The sequence below is a fragment of the Protopterus annectens genome, chromosome 12.part0, assembly GCF_019279795.1.
Source record: "Protopterus annectens isolate FY-2018-M chromosome 12.part0, PAN1.0, whole genome shotgun sequence".
NCBI lineage: Eukaryota > Metazoa > Chordata > Ceratodontiformes > Protopteridae > Protopterus > Protopterus annectens.
In genome coordinates, this window is record NC_056746.1 from 271720470 (window position 1) to 271737387 (window position 16918).

Sequence of the window (16918 nt, forward strand, 5' to 3'; positions counted from 1 at the left end):
CTTGGATGAATGGTGACTGCAAATTCACCCCTGATCTAGCGCCATAAGCCCTCATGGAAAGGGCAAACGTAAGCACGCAACATATACCTGTGAAACCTGTCTTTGGAGATTCATATTTCAAAATTATCTTCAGAGATCCACAGACTAGTAAGTACCTATGACCCTGTAAACAAGGTAAACCACAGACTAAATGTGTGGCCAAGTGCATTGCCTTTTTGTAAGAGAAGCATGGATACATTTATTTTTTTTATCAGTGGCACATAAAGGCACACTCCACCAGAGTGGCTTCCATATCAGCAGTCTTTAAGCATTTCTCAACTTGGAGTAAGTACAGGGAAGATGCTTGGTTCTCTATCCACAACTTTTCCAAGCACTGCAAACTTGATGCTCACATAATACAGATAAGAGACTTTAAATAGTGAGGGGCTGCTGCCTTCACGGAGCATGTCCAGTCTATTTCACCTGCAAAAAAGGGCAGAATGGTGTGAGCCAGTACCCGTTTTATCCAGGATGCAGGTATACATCCTTTACATTGGTGAGAAGTTGGCCTGTGCCACAGTGTCTGCAGAGCTCTTGGAGTCAGGCTAACTGCTTTTTGCTGAACAGCTGCAGAACTTTACCCAGTCAGTGTTTCTTCCTCACTTTTTGTAGCTGTTTTTTTTTTTTTCCAGGTCTTCTGTATTTCATTTTCCCTGACATCCAGGCAGTACACTTACTAGCCAGTTACTAAAATTTACCCATAAACACAAGTCTACTGGCCTTATCTCCTGAGTTGTTTTCACACTGGGAGAGCAAGAATTGAGCTGTTAATCAATGTGCAGCCATCTTGGAAGTCTGAGTTAATAATAATTCTCTTTTGAGCATCATCTAATGGTAGTCAGGAACTCTTACAGCGTTGCACATCTAATTGCCAAGCGAGTGTCATCCAGATCTGAAAACACCATTATTCTTTTATATTTCACTTTGATTAGGATGATTACTGGACCCATTTCAGAAAGTATCACATTAGACATATCAAACTATAAAGACCTCTGCGATTCCTCACTAACATGACCACTGGTTTAAAAACCCTGAGCTATCCAAAGAGGTCGGAAGCATTGTCCCTTTTATGTAGTATCTTACAGACCCTTGAGGAGAGATTTATGCCTAGTCTTTAATGTCATTAGAGACTTGGATATCCTCTACCTCCAGAAGTCTTGAGCTAGGAAACTAAATCTTCACCAGCAGATCAATACAACATGTTAGAGAGAGAGATGGATATTTCACACAGTACAGTCCCTATCTCTGGGAGCAGACTGCCACAGCAGGTTATGAAGTGAAACACCATCACCCTTCAACTTGTCGTGGGATTGACTGGCATAGCCCTCATAGAGGAAGGGAATGTGATCTAAGGGTGGGTACTGGCAAGGCATAAATAGTCATGAGGCACAATTACCTTAAAATTCCCATGATTCTTATGATTTACTGTACACCACTAAGTTACTGAACTATTAGTAAGGTACTTACTTAAATGATAAAAAAACAGTGTGGGCCAGCTTTAGCTGAAGCGCACAGAGAAAACATCAGTCACTGGAGATACTTTTGAGAGGGAAGCAATGACGTACTCTAGAAGAGCATGCAATTCTAAATGTTGTCATTCTGTTGTAGCACCAAGCAAGTACAGACAGTTGGAAAGAGGAGAGATTTGTGAAAAGGTATGAATGACAAGTAAGTCGAGGAACAAGAAGTCAGCCATTCAGTAAAATTTTTGCAGAATCTGTCACACTGATACAATGTGGGGCATTGCTCCAAAAATTTCTGAAATATGAATTCTTTGTTTGTTATGCTGTAAAGTGACCGTCTTATTTAATTTGCCACTCCTAACATCCTGATTACTACTTGTGCCATTTTTAAATGCTTTAAAACATTGCCTTACCTTGCTGCTATCACAGTACATTTGCCAGGTCAGTCTCTGCATACTGCAGACAGTTTAATTCTTTCAACCTGCAATTTTCCTGTTTTCCAGAATTACCCTGTGTACCCCAACATAAAAGGAAATCTTGGACTGTGTAGGGCCACTGTTGCAGAAAAATTCCTGGCCAGTGAAATTACTCCAAGGGAGACCTCTGTCCAGTTAATCTGTCCTTGAGGTGTAAATGAACTGTATTATAAAGGTGTTTTTGTGTGTGTGGGAATATGCTCGTAATGTGTGGTGAACGGACTTTCTGGAAAGCACAGTAAATGTGTATATTGCCTTGTTAAATATTTGTTTGAAAAAATGTTAATTACTGTTTCTGCTTTCTTGCAAACAAATGGTAGATTGCAGTACCATCAGTAATATATAATCATAGTTCATGTAACACACTCTGAAGCTGGTCATTGTGCCATTTTATATAATTGTTTATATATTTATTTGTGTTCTCTGGTGTGAAGGACTGATCCATTGTGGACCCATTTCCGCCACAGCCTGGATGTTACTGTTAAATACATAGGACATATGTGCTCTGAGTGCATGGCTTAGAGTGAAAAAAGTAATGTTTTAAAATTTAAATCGGTAACAGCTGAAGGGGAGTACACAGTACTTGCATAAACTTTAAACCAACACAAATGAACCTAAACTGCATATTTGAGCCAAGTTATATAGATGTATTCTGTATACATGTTTACAATGTGATGAAAAAATAAGTTGTGGGAAGGACTGCAAGTACCATTAAGCATTTACAAAATGGCTGTTAAAGGTGCACAGTGGAAAGGGTCTTAATGTGCACAGTGGAAAGGGTCTTAATGTATGGAACAGAGTTAGGATAAGTGTAATTGAAAAAAAAGTGTACTGTTGTGGAAAGAAAGGAAAGTTGTGTGTTGGTGCTGTTTATCTATTGTTAAAAAATGACCATAACCTTTCAATTGTAACCCAATGTAAACGGTCTTCAGACTTGATACATTTTGTATACTCCATCCACTGCAGTGTAGTTTTAATATTTCTGACTTGTGGCCCAGGTTGTGGCTGATAAGTGTTTTTGGATGAGAACTACATAACCGATTATCAAAGTGACAATAAATAAGTAAATATATTTAAATTGATATACTAAAATAAATAAGTTGTCCATTGATGCTTGGAGCAGATACTGGTGGCTTTCTTCCTAAAAGGGTTACTAATTTTATCTCTAAATTTTTTGTAGATAGTTATGTTGCAGAGTTTGGAAGGTGGGTCCTTTAGCACACTACTCCGTAAGGCAGCGAATGCATGGTTAGTGGAGATGAGTTATTTGGTCTGGCCAACACTGATGCGACATTAGTTTGTGAGCAAAGTTGTTGAGGTATTTCTGTGATGACCATTCTGTGATGATGGCGGTGGTGGTGGGGGGGGGGGGGCAGTTGGAACTTTGTATTACTCCTCTCACTCGTACTCAAAAATAAATCTGTTCGTTCTTGTGAAGAGTCGGTTTGCTGATTACAGTATTGATAGTGGTATTTCTTTTCTGGTGAAGGAAAGAGGGGTCTGTGTTTGTTTTAATTTGAGTGTTTGGATACCTGTGAGATTTTTCTGTGAGGCATAGGGTGAGTAAAGGAAGGGAGTATTCTAACTGAGGCTGGTGGATGCTTTTGCCGATGGCATTCCTGTCTTCAGGGATCAGGAATTTGAGAGATTTTGTGGTGCACAAAGAGGGTGGAGGTCTACTTTGACTGGTTTGTTTCTGGAAAAGGTCCTCAGACCAGCCATCCTGCCCTGTTAAGGAATGGATTTGATGCATAGTATAATAGAAAAGCTAGTAGATCAGTGCCTGTTTTGTTCATTTCTTGGTGTATGATTGACACCTTTCTTTCTTGTTTGGCTGCTCTGCTTTGAGTACAGAAACCTGGGAATGCACTATGATGTAGTAAAATATGGATCTATATCACAACGTCAAACTAACAAACGTTCGATCGTTGTAATATTGAACCCTAAAGTCTGAAACCCAACAAAACTGACAACACAGAACAGCGATTTTTTTTCCCATGGAAAAAAATCACTGTTCCGTGACAAAAAAAACCCCTTAAACTTAACCACACCCCCACTACTTAAATATACCAACTCTGAGATCTCGCACCACAGTGGAGAAAATAACAAAGCCCCGAAAACAGCCCACTGACCCCCCCCCTAGAAAAAAAGTCGATGTGCCGTGGCTTCGATATTTTCATCTTTCAGACTTTTGGGTTCGATATTACAACGTTCGAACTTGTTTTAGTTTGACGTTGTAATATTGAACTGTAAAATATGATGTGACATAATTTAGATTATAAAATGATATAAGGTGATCAGAGCCATATTTCTACAAGGTGAAAATTTAAATCTGTTTCACAATAGATTGCTGTAGATTCAAGAAAATATGCCCAGCTTAAATCGTAAATTCAGATGTCTTCTTTGATTTTATCAGAATGAGAATTTCAAGTCCTCATAATTTTGTGTGCCAGGATTTTTCAAGTCTGTTTTTTTTCCCTACCCCTGAAGTTGGTTTATATAGAGGTAGGGATATATGTGGAGAAAGCCCTCACAAAGGAAGGTGGAGCAGTCTTCAGCAGAAGGATGAGTGGCCTGTTGTTGGCCACTCAAACTCGTCCTCCCTTGTCAGGTCCATCTCATGCCCTTGTCGCTTATTGAACATGGGTCACATGGTTCATAGTCCATGCTTCATTCTGCTGTGCCTCAGGACTTTTGAATCTTTAATTTATTTCCGTTTCTATTTATTTATTTTTCTGAAACTAACATAAGTAGATCTATAAATCTTTGATCATTCTTAGACCATCTGCCATCCAGGTGTTCCAAGAAAAAAAAGTCTTGTAGCATATTCCGTTCATTTCCAATGTTCATTTCCACAGTGCATTGTCCCATGAGCCTGAAATCTCTACCCAACAATTGCAATAGATTTTCCTTCTGCTCCCAAATAAATGCATGGCAGCCTCTCTGGTGTATCAAAATACTTGTGTAAATATTTTCAGGTGAAAGTCTGAAACTGTCTGAACTTGTTTGCATGTCTTATAGCTAAGTATCTCCACTCCCATGTCTCTGTAGAAATTGTAGCACGCATCTGATTCTCCCAACTTACAAGTAAGTTTGTGTTACTAAAAGATGTCTGTGCATGTTTGGTCCTTTTAGTTGCCTTAAGGGCCATAACATGTTTTACAACATCACTTTCAGTAGCCTGTTTGACCTCTACTCAAGTTTTAATTATCCCAAATGGGTGGAAAGGTGCTTCCCAGTGGCCTTCATAGTTTCTCTTAATAGAGTTTTCAGTTCACTTCATAATGTGTGTGTGACCGTAGACCAGAGAGACAAAACTGGGCTAAATCCAGAAGCTATAATCCCCCTAATCATGTTGGAAAAATTATTTTGTTGTAAGAGACACCAACTTTCCTGCTTGCTAAATAAATTGTGTCACCATAGCACTGATCCTCCCAAAGAGGCATTTAGGAGGTGGAGCAGCTGTGGCTTGAAAGAAGTACAAAGTCAGTGGCAGAATAAACATTTTCACTTACTGAATTGTTGGATCAAATACTGTGCGTTTCCTACCTTGAAATAATTGGCTTAATATCCTTGAAAAGCACCTAATCAGATATATGAAGAGATCTTCTGCAAACAGATGTAGTGTAACCCTCACTCCTCTTCTATTATATATTCTAAGATTTCTGTCTCCATTCCAGAAGGAGAGAGGGGACATTGGATTCCCCTGTTGGGTCCCATGGCTCAGCCAAAGACTAACTGTTAACATTGTTAAACTGTTTAACATGTTAAAGTTAAAACTGAGAACTGAAACTGCTCTGTTTAATGCAGTAGATGGGTCTTTCCCCTCTTTATGAATAACTTGACAGTACAGCCTCCCTCCAGCTTTTTTGGGGCAGTATATCACCAAGTACAGCTTTTAGCCATTGCTTTGTAAAACATTTAATCTTCTGTTACTTCTGTTAAAATTTAGAAATTTTCTCTATAATTAAATGGCTCAGAAAATTATTTCCAATATCTCTGAAGCATCAACTGCTTTGATCTCATAGCTTATTTCTTAACTCAGCCACAGATTTCTCCCTTTTCATCAGTCTCAGTCACAGTGATAACACATTTTGTGAAGAGGGTAAGTCTGAAAATATTTTCCCTACAAACTAGGGTTCCCAAGTTCCTCATCCTTATCCAAAATGTTTTGTACATCTCTCCAAGCCTCCTCAATTGCTGTAAACATTTTTCTTCCACTGGCAGGTTTGAGAGGTCTTGCAGTCGTGCTGACCAACATTCTTTCACCCCCTCTTCATTTTCCATCATCTTCTACCAGATTGCGTCGCCATTTCACTAAGTATCTCTCGTGATGCATATTGTCTCTTTTGTGAACATTTATTCAAGTTTCTCAGTTTCTGCTCCACCCCCTTCCACTGCTCTGAAATTCAGTTTTTAAACACTGGCATTTCAAAAGAGGCTTTAAATAGTTCACACATTTTACATCGGCACTGTAGCCAATATTTGAGAAGGTCAATGGCATGAGCAAAAACATGGATGTTATATGTCTTAATGTCCAGAAAACTGTAGTTCTGAGATTGACTACATTTTTATATTCAGGGGAATTTACCCTTTTCATCATTAATGGAAAAAAAAAAACACTGTGAAACTTAGAAGCGATTTAATGTAGATTAAGCCTTTCAACATTTAACTGGTCTTCAGAATAAAAATCAAGTCCATAAAAACATATTTATATCATTCAGACACATTTCCTAACCAGTAAAAACACAGCCAATTAATCTAATACATCCTTAAAAAGTATGCCACCAAATTGTTGCAAGGTACCAAAAAAGACAAACTTTTGCCACTACAAAACAATAAAACACTAACATTCAGTAATCATTTCCATTCATTTAGATTTGTCAAAATATATTTGATTGTGAAGCACCACTTTACAGTTTACATTGCTATTTAAACCCGGTTGATGATTTCCTGAAAGTCTTTCATACAACCGCATGTTTGGCTAATGCATTGTCTTTGTCCCCCACCTTAATGGCATATAGATGTTCGTAAATCCTTTTCTTAAGCTGTTTACTGGTTTTCCCTATGTAAAATGCCTCACACGAGGAACATCTACCTAAGTAAACCACAAAGGTGGAATTACAGGTAAAAAAAAAATGGTACTGGTTATTTTGTTACTACCTGAAACATTAAAATTAGGACCCTCAGAAATATATCCACAGGTGTAACATTGCTGACATTTAAAGGTGCCCCTGTTATCCATTATTGCCCTGTCTTTGGGCTTTTCCAATAATGCTTTAATATGCCTGCATTTTTTGTTAATAAAAATAGGAGCTCCCCCCCCAATTTTGAGCTAACTTCATCATTGGTGCACAGAATTCAGACAAAAAACACTTCCTTAATATGCTGACAATTTCTCTGGCATCCAGAGAGCAGACTGTAGGAAGTCATCACTCAGCTGTATTGGTATACGAGACAAAATCATGAAATTACTTACATAAGGCATTATGTGGCCTAGGCTGTTGGGAAAAGGTGGTATGAGCACCCAGATTGCAGCAGGAAGCAGAATGATTTGTAACCTAATCCTAAGACACAATGTACTGATCTAATTCCCCCTGCTAAAAATACGTGCAATGAGGTATTCTTAATTATGGTGTAAAAGCATGTTATGTGCTCAGTTATCAGCACATTTCCATAAAAGTGTCACAGTCCAAAGTGTCATTTTAATCTGGGTCTTGTCGCATGTTCCTCTTTGCTACCAAACAGTTCTTGCTTCCCTTGTCAAGTTTTTTTTTCTCTTGTTCAGCATGAGCATTTCAGTACGCTTGGAGCTTTTGCAGTTTCACTATCAAGAATATTAATTATTTCCATGACTAAGAAATTAAATACATTTGAGGATAATGAGTGAAGACAAATGGAGCAGGGCTATTCCTCCACTGTATGACTATATGAATGCTGTCATTGAAGGTAGAGTGACATACACAGGAAGCTTGCCAAAGCTGTACAATTTATAAATAATAATTTTAATGCAGTATTTTGGAACTTTTTACGTAATGATTGAGGGACTCAATAGACAATAAAAATGAAACTTTTTTTTTATATTTAAATCAGTTAATCAAACTTCAAGTTTGTATTGGAAGTATATACATAGAATGTTTGTTACTCCCTATAAGATCTCTAAGTCTAGTAATATGACTTCTTCAGTCTGTTGGAGATGTAGTAAAGATGTAAAAGCTGGATGCACATGTTTATGGATTGTGAAAAATGAAATGTGTATGGAGAAGAGCCAACTATGTTATTAAGGGGTTATGGTCTGATCATTTTTTTTTTTTTTCGCAGATTTTTATTTTGATGAAATAACACAATAATTTAATACATTCAATAACTATTTACAGTATTTACATTCAGCCTGACAAAAAGGATTCAGATAAAAACATTTGTAGTTAAATAATAAGTTAATATGTAAACTACAATAGTTAGGAAGAGTTTGGTTCCATCTGTAGGGTATCAATCAAATTCCAAACTTTCCTCCACGGACTATTGACCAATGGCTTAGGAAATGTTCTTAACTCTTTAGTTCTTTTCTCCATTAGTATGCATTTCTTCAGTGATAGGAATTCCTCCATTGTGGGTGCTACATTCCATCTTTCCTCCATTGTGGTGCTACATTAGAGTTCCATCTTCTAGTTGTAAATTTTCTGGCTATTGCTAACAATGTCCACATCAAATACAGGTCCTCTTTCTTCATATTAGTATTAACAACATTCAATAAAATTAGACTGTGTCAAAACAAATATATCCGTATAGATAGCTTGAAGAAATTTGTTAATCTCATTCCAATATGGTTTAATATTAGTACAGTCATAAAAAATGAGACCAGTCAGCATTAGTTGACCGATGACCTCTCCAACATAACTTGCTGTTTGAAGGGTTCATTTTTGAGAGTTTCTCAGGTGTCAAAAAGGATCTGTGTAGAAATTTCCAATGAAAAATCCTCCAGAATTGTGAGTAGGAAGTTTAGGTTAACTGAAAATAAAATGTTGGTTTTATCTTTCATTGATAATGATACTTGAAACCCTCTTAATTTTCTATAAGACCGTTTAGGTACATCTCAGGTAGCTTAGTGGTAGGTTTCTCTGAGGATGGTGTACATGGTTGTGGGTTCAAATCCTAGAAGTGGTTATTATCATCAGGCCCATAATAGAGTACAATGCCCCTTTTGGGATGTACCTTACCAAACACCTGCAGCAACTGGAAAGACCCCAAAAGTACCTCACCAAGAGGATCAAAGGGCTCAAACAGATGCCATATGCTGCCCGGTTAAAGAAACTCCAGCTCTACTCAGTGGCATACCGCCTGCTCCGAGGTGACCTGTGCCTGACGTATAAGGCCATGTCCAACCCGGAATTAAGGGACATGCTGCACCTCAGAAAATCCAAATCCCATTGAGCTACACGCTCGAGAGACTTGAACCTCAGCACTGAAATAAATAGGACATGCTGGAGGGACAGATTCATAACCCAGAGGCTCCCTTCACTCTGGAATAAAATCCCAGTCCAGGTTAGGCAGAGTCCCTCACTGACTCTCTTCAAGAGGAATCTTGAGGAGTGGATGGGAGATTGTAGGTTTACCCCGGGTATCACTTCTGTGTCACTGTTAGACAGAGGCACAGTATACTAACCTTGAAAAAGGGCATAGCAAAATTGATTTAAAATGGGTGGCGAAAGCCAAACACACTCTGGCTAGGCTTATAAATGCCCTAGGGCAGATAGCCTAGTATGAACCTATGAACCTAAAGATTCTTACTTGTAATACCTAACTAAAGTGTTATATAGGTATGATAATTCATTCTTAACATTGATATTATATAGAATTCCAAAAATCCAGTTTTTATAATTTTTGGTACGGTTTTGAAGGATGTATTATGCTACACAGATCCTAAGTGTATGCTGTGACACTGAAGAACCAACCAATTATTAGTAGGTTGACAATATACTTTGTGTTCAAAGCTTGTTGGTTTTCAGTACATTGCAACCAACAAAATAGGTTATTATTTTCCCATAAACCAAAAATCTCTGTATTTTATCAGGGAAATCCCTTATAGTAGTAAATGGTATTAAACATCTATGCCACAGTTTTATATCTAAATTTATGTTAATGAATTTTCTAAACACATCAAAAATATTGTTTTAGTGTTAATTTTGTTGTACTATACTGTAAAAAACTTAAATAGTGCCATATTTTGTTATATTTCAGTTACCAAAGCATTCTTTGATAAATAATTTTCATTCATTAGTATAATGGAGTACAACTGTTTCCAGTTGGAAGAGTAGCTAGGATTTATCCAATTCATCACTATTTTAATTATAGATGCCTTTATATAAGTTTCACTCTCTGGGAATTTTAACCCCCCCTTGTTCCCATTTTCTGATATGATGAGAATATGCCACTCTATTTGTCTTGGGGTGCCATAAGAATTTCATCAGAATTGAAGTGATTTCTTTAAGGATTTTCTTTCCTGGTAGAAGTATAAGGGCTTTGTTATATATATTTTAGGTAACAAAACCATTTTATAACCTATCAACAAATGTTATAAACAGATTATTCCATTTGCTTATTAATGTCTTAAGTCGATGGCTTTAGCATAGTTAAGCTGTAAGGTTTTGTCTATATTATTGCCTAGGACTATTCCTAAATAGTCTAGAGCTGAAACTTGGTTTCCAATAATATGATTAACTGCAACCTGTACGTTCTTTTTTTATTTAATAAATACTTTGATTTAGATTTGTTGAAGGAGAGTCCTTGGAAGTAAAGGGACCTAACTTGACATATGCTAGATTATTTTCATAGATTTTCTTTATCATTGTTATAAAAAAGGGGGAAAATCAAATAACTGTAAGACTTTAAATAACCCCAATTTAGGGAGCCAAAGGCCTTTTGAATGATTGTTTTTTTAACTACATTCTTAATACTAATGAATGTTCTACTTCCTGTATCTGTAAAAGCTAAAGAGCAGAACATATTTTAGGCTCTCTTGGCAGTTTCTAGAAAAGTTATTACAAACAAAATGACAATCAAACTCTGTTCTATATTCAAAGATGATTTTTTATTTAACAGCAGTACTATGTAAAACTGAAAAAGAAGTGATCAGAGTAAGATCTGTAAATCCCCCTCCAGCATTCTGTGCCATCTTTCTAACTCTTAGTGTACATGACCTCACCACTCCAGGAGAGCTGACCAAAGATTAAACACAGTATAACGGAGGATTAAAAATACCCTTCCAGCTAAGAACCAGCGGTCCTGCAAAATCTGAAACTTGTATGTTAACATCCTCCCGTTGCACTGTATATATTTTGCTTTAGGTTACATGCACACCACTGAGCCACTCTACTCCCTCCCTCCCTCCCTTCCTTCTGTTCTCTACTGTCCCCACCTAGTTGCTGTACCCTAACACTAATTTCCTACTGATCTTCTCATCACCATCTTTCTTATTTTTCTTAACAGTTAGTAGTTCCACCTGGCATTAACTCTGACTATTTTACCATACAGCAATAAACCTTGTCCTCTTCTCCTAGTCTGTGCACCAGTTAGACTAGGGTACTAAAAACTAGTACTTAAATTGTTTTTGTTCTTGTTGTGTACCACAAACAAACAATCTGGGGTAGACCTATTCCATTCACCCTCACCCTGCTTGAGCTCTCTCCGCTCCCCTATTCTATCCCCAAACTTGGGGATACCCCCACTACCCCTTAATTTAAAATTACACTAATCACTCCCACCACTTAAATTCATCCCCTCGGAACCCCATAGCATATAAGCCCACACCAACCTACTTAACACCCCCTTCCCTCTGTCCACTCTGTACTTATCTCCTCTCCCACATCTCCTCCTTTTACACTTCTCCTGTCGGCAAGTAATCTACCACAACTTATCCCTAAACTCTGCTTATCTCAGATATTATCATATACAACCTATACCTCAGCTCACCATCTATTACATTTTATATATAGTTTCCACCTCTCACCATCCTGTTCTCCACTATGATTCTCCTTTACATACCCCCTGCTAATATTTCTCTTCCTAGCCTCTGTTCTAACATCGTATCAAAACCACCCCTTTACAGTCTGTACCTCACCTACCATCTCATGCCTGTTCCACCCCATACTAAAGCTCAACACTACCACATAGCATCAATCCTCTTTAACGCCACCAAAATAGCTTTATTTTCATAATAGGTACTCACGACAACATATTTTAGCCCAAACACTCCATAAATATACTAAACTAATATACAAGTATCCAACCCCTCCCTCATATTTAAAATCAAACATATAACTGAGTGGAAATGTCTACTCTAACCCAGGTCCCAATATTTAATCAGCTCACGCGAAGCATACCACATTTTCAAAATGTACAGATTACCACTAACCCAGCCCAGAATACATCAAACCTCATACTTCTAAATATGAACCTGAGGAGCCTTGCAAATAAAATATAAGAATTCCATGCATCTCTTTCACTCTGCTCTCCAGCTATAGCTGTTTTAACAGAAACCTGGCTAAAACCTGTGTAAAGTAACAATGAAATACTACCCCAAGGTTACAATATTCATAGGCTAGACAAACAAAACAAACGTGTAGGAAGTCATACCCATTATAAAACTATCTAAAAATTGAACACTTAGACCCAAGCCCAGCAATACTCAATAATGCAGAGATGCTGGGGTCTATATGACGCTATCGAATGGACTAAATAGCGAATGCTGTTTAGTCGATCCGATACTGTCGAAATGGCAAAATAGCCATGGTGGGCAGTCTTCGGGACTTTGCCATTTCCTCCACTATGGTGCGATCTCTGAGTTGGTATATTTAAGTAGGGGGTGTGTGGGGGGCACAGCCCCCCACTTCAATTTCTGTTTCAGTTTATTTTTTTTTATGGAGCAGCAAATTTTTTCCCTGGGAAAAAATTTTCTGTTCGATATTTTGTTGTTTCAATATTATCAGTACGATGAAATAGCGTTCGCTATTTACATCGTACGATGATATGATATAGAAGAAGATGCTGTTTACTAGACTTTAAATAAACCCTGACAAATTCCTAACAATTATAGCAGTTTACATCCCCCTTGGAAATAATCCTAACATAATTGAGGACTTCCTGCACTGGCTATCCTTTAATATTTTCTCAGAAAACAGTAGTTATGGGTGACTTTAACACTGACTGACTAACTCGTACCTCAGACAGTCCCTTAAATTTCATAAACTTGTATGGATTCTTCCAGTTGATACAGTTCCTTACCAGAGCAGATAAAAAAAAAAAAATATTCGGTCAATACTAGACTGGATCCAAACAAACTATTACTAGTTAAATCTCTCAGGCTGCCTCCCAGGTAGTATTAGTGACCACTCACCCACCTACTTAATAACACAATACCTACATTCCCCCAAAAGCATTATATATAGACAAATTCGTAACGAAAAGAATTCACCTCAGACCTTCGTATCAGCCCTGTGTCAATGCAACTGGACTCCAGTGGGTTCAGTCGACTAGGCAGCGAGACATTTCCCTATGGTATGTTTGACTGGGGCCACATTGCTGGAGTGGCGTTCAGCTGCAGAGAAATATGGCTGTTAGCAAATTCCCTGTGGGCAAAGAGAAGCACACACACTGCCTTGTTCACAGCTTTAATAACCAAATGAATGGTGGCAGAAGAAGTAATGAGTGTTGTGCTCAGTGTACAGTATGTACTTATGTAACTACAACATGTAGAAGTGTGCTACAGCATTTAGGAAGTCCTGCAGGATGCTGTAGTCACATTTATGCTCCAGTATGTGTTTTGGGTAATGTTCCCTAGACACTGTGAAGGGGGTAGTGGTCCACACACTCAAATTATAAAGGCACTGCCCATTGTGCACTGCATTTTTACTGCCGCTGACATGCTGTCTGGTGAGCCTGCTGCTAATGCCTCCCATATTGCCTGCTGTCTCATGTTCCCTTGGGGACCATAGACATTGTTTTCCCCCTGTGCATTTGGTTACTGACGTTGTGGGCATGGCAACACATTATTCTCCTTGCCCACAGGGAATTTGCAAATAGTCAGATTTCTCTACAGCTGAATGTCACTTCAGCCATGTGTCCCCAATCAAATGTACCACAGGGAAATGTCTCACTGCCTAGGTGCCTGAACCCGGACTCCAGTATCAACATGCCCATTAGACACAGCTGTGTCATGTTTTAGTAATACATTCTTAAATATATTGAAGAACCAAGCACCCCCTAGAACTATTAAAGTAAAAGCAAACTATTTCCCCTGACTGACCAAAGAAACCAAGCTACTTAGAGCCATGGGTAAAACTTGGCTCATTACCAGTCCAATAAAAACCAGGCCACCTGAGACTCTTATCTGCAACTCAGAAATAAAGCTAAGAAACTGAATAAAAATTCCAAAAAGATCTACTACATTGCAACCCAAAATGAAAAAAAAAAAAAGTACCAAAACAACCCCAAAAAATCTTGGGCCACTATAAATCATTTTTACAACCTGGTCAGACTTTGGCCCTAACTCCTTTCAGTACAAATACTCAAGGCAGTATTGCCACACAGTTCAACACTTCAAAAACTTCATTTTAAACCTAACAAAAACTCCCTGCAGTACACCTCTAACCATTCCCTTAAATTCTAACGCGACTTCTAATACCTTCTCCTTCACCCTCATTTAAACCAGCATCATAAAAAAGATGCTGTGTAAGCTTAAACCCACTTCCCTTGCTGCTGACAGTTTACCCTCTGAGTACCTTAAGATAGTTGCTGGAGCAATAGCCTACCCAGTCTCCATTTTGATCAATCACTCAATAATTGAACAGTATGTTCCTAAGATTTGGAAAATCTCTTATTCCACTTCATAAAGGAGGAACCTGTACAAACATATGTAATTACAGACAGATTGCAATTTTATTTACTCTATCCAGAATTCTAGAAAAATGTATAGATTCCCAGCTCGTAAACTACCTATTATCTAATAGCCTTCTCACTAATTCCCAGCATGGCTCCCGACCCAATCAATCATATTACTACTACAGCTCTTCTACGTTTCTCTGACACCATTAACCAGCTCGGAAACAATGGTCAATTAATCTCCTCTATATTCCTGGGCACGTCAAAAGCATTTGACACGGTCTGCCATAAAAAATTACTGAATTTAGCTTCTGTCTCTTAAACTAAGCAATTCTGCCCTTAATTAGTTTCACAACTACTTAGCAGACCAAAAACAAACTAAAATAGCCAAGTGACCTCTCCTCACTGTGACCTGTTGCATTAGGAGTACCACAAGGTTCTATTCTTGGTCCATTCCTATTTAGCATCTTTGCCAACAAAATGTATGCTGCTAGCAACCACACACATCTGTGCAGCCCTTCCCTCTCGAAACTACAAGAAAAGACCCAGTTTTCTTTTACAGCAGTAGAGTAATGTCTCTTCGATTCCCAGTTAATTCCAAATCCTAAAAAATTAAACTCTTTTCTCCAACAACAAAACCCAAGACCTACAATCCCCCTTCCACACACTAAATTACTCTGTGTCACAATAGATAAGAACATGAAATTTGACAAGCATCTATCTCTAACCGTACCAAAGTTTGCATTAAAGTAGGTACTCAATTCAGAATTAAACCATATCTTACTGACACCATAAGACAGTCTATTGACAGAACTTATCTACTCTCTCTGCCTCTGCCACTTTCACCACCCTAAAAAAACTGAGCTCTCAAAACTAGAAGCCTGCTATAATAAGACTGGCTATATAGATGCCATCACTGTAATGCCTTATGCCAACTAAACTGGCTTGAATTGTCCAGTCTCCTAACATACACTCAACTGACCATGGCCTATGCCATAGTATATCAACCAGAAAAATGCCCAGCACTCTGTAACCTACTTCAACCGCAAACTAACAAAAGACAACGTCCGACAAATTTTCTCTTACAAATCACAAAAGCTAACAACTATTATGGAGATTATCTCTACTCTAATGAAATCTCCAGAATTTAGAACCCAACCCCACAGAAGATTGTAACCCAACCCCACAGAACATTGTAACCATCTCAAACCCATCGCAATTCAAAATACTCATAAATACGCATCTAACTCCTGGCAATGCACCTGTCTAACTCATGGTTAAATAAAGTTTCACTCTGCAAGACCTTACCCCTGTATATAGTCACCAAAAAATTTACTTAAAGGAATTCTTGTAAATACCACTTCTGTAAATAATGTACTAGCAACATGTATTCTTGTATATCTCAGCATATACCGTGATTTTTTTGTGTGTTTCACTGAATCTGTAGCAACTAGAAGAATCTTGTTAACATATTTATACTCTGCTATTCTAAACAACTCAAGGAGTTATTTCTTTGTATATATTTGTATTCCTTAGCTTTGTACTTATCATTTGTAATCTCTGGGGCTTTCCCCCCAGGTCTTTTCTGAAAAGGAGCAACTGCCCAGTCGGACTATACCGGTAAACAAGCATTACATAAATAAGTCATACTAAGAATTTAGTGGTTGGGATGACCTTGAAATGTTGCTATTGAAATACCAAAACTCTTAATGTGTTAATTATATAAGATTAACTTGATGATTCAATGTATTCCTGTTATTGTGTAACAATATGTGATGTTGAATTTCTTCCTTTATGTAGTAAATATAGTAAATATATTGTTAGTAAAATTTTTCTTAAAAGAGAATATTCAGTATTAGCCTGTCTCTACATACGTTACAAATTCCTTTAGTATATAATACATATAAAATGCATTAAAAAAATCCATTTAAAGTGATGGCTACGCATTATATAAACGTAGAAAAGAAAGTAATATTCATCTATATTGTAACAGTTCTATCTCAGATTTGTTTACCAAAACAAATTTTCGTCATATTTAAGTAAGGAACAAAATACAAACCACTT

General features: G+C 37.7%; 1 protein-coding gene across 1 annotated transcript in view; it reads left to right on the top strand.

Annotated features, from left to right (window-relative positions):
• Nucleotides 1–16918, top strand: part of LOC122816501 (coronin-7-like) — a 3324782-nt gene that overhangs the window by 84825 nt on the left and 3223039 nt on the right. The gene's annotated exons all lie outside the window — the stretch shown is intronic.